General features: G+C 38.5%; 1 protein-coding gene across 1 annotated transcript in view; it reads right to left on the reverse strand.

Annotated features, from left to right (window-relative positions):
- ARX (aristaless related homeobox) overlaps nucleotides 1-1,098 on the reverse strand; it is a 9,132-nt gene that overhangs the window by 488 nt on the left and 7,546 nt on the right. The window lies entirely within an intron of this gene.

The raw sequence follows: 1,098 nt of genomic DNA on the forward strand, positions 1-1,098 counted from the left end.
GGGGTTCGGCAACCCCGGGCGGCCCCGGTCCCGCAGCTTCCCCCCCCGCCTTCCCGCTTTGTTTTTTGGTTTTTTTTTCGTCTTTTGTTCTTTTTTTTTTTTTTTTGTTAAACATATATTTTTGTTTATTTTCTGAACGTGGCACTTCTCCACCTGATAGCAAGGAAAAGTGTTAACAATAACGACATTACACGAAAAAGTACTGTACCATCGCCTCTTGAGGGTTTCAGAAACCTCTACAGTTAATAAGTTAAATAAAGGGTTTGTACATAAATATTTTTCTAGGAACCCTATTATATCTACAACACAGTAAGAATCTACAGAATGACAAACTTTTACAACACTACACTGAGTGCAATTGTTTTATAACATTTCAAATATACAAAGCTCTGTTCTTTTTTATAACAATGGTATGTACAGAATCAATAATCACAGTTTAGTGACTTAAACAGTCCATATTCTAGCAGTGTATTTCCCTTTGGTTTGATATAAAAACCTTGGTTGGTGTAGTGATAAAGAATATAACAAGAAAAAGATATACCCTTTCCCTTAAGTGCACTGGTTATCTTACAGCATCAAATTTACTTTCGGTCTGCACTGGCGGCATCCTTGGTTAGCATATGCAGCTCGCTGCATCGACGTGTGAAATAGTTCTCCAGTGCTCCTGACAGACCAACTTAACATCCTAGGATGTTATTTTAAGAAGATGTGGGTAGCTGTGCCCCCCTCCCTTTGCTTTTCTTTCTTTCCTTTTTTTTTTCTTTCTTAATTACAATTCTATTTGTTTCCTTTTTTTTTTTTTTAGTTTTCTTGCCAGATAAACAGAAGGAAAAATATTTAGTGTACGTAACGCTAATATATAATAACTTTTATTAGGGCTTTTTTTTTTGTTTTTCTTTTTTTCTCCCCCCCCCAACCCCTTAACGCTCAGCGAGGAAATGAACACGTCGTACATTTAAAGAAACGTACCGGCCAAGGAGTTACTTATGGAGGAGCTCACGAGTGTCGCTTCACTCGTGATGCGAAAAGCGCTCACTGCCTCCGTGTCCCTAACTCCGGAACCTACCCCAGTCTCAGCTGCTGGTCCTCCTTTTTTTT

The sequence above is a fragment of the Haliaeetus leucocephalus genome, unplaced genomic scaffold (genome assembly GCF_000737465.1).
Source record: "Haliaeetus leucocephalus isolate CR32 unplaced genomic scaffold, Haliaeetus_leucocephalus-4.0 Scaffold317, whole genome shotgun sequence".
Taxonomy (NCBI): domain Eukaryota; kingdom Metazoa; phylum Chordata; class Aves; order Accipitriformes; family Accipitridae; genus Haliaeetus; species Haliaeetus leucocephalus.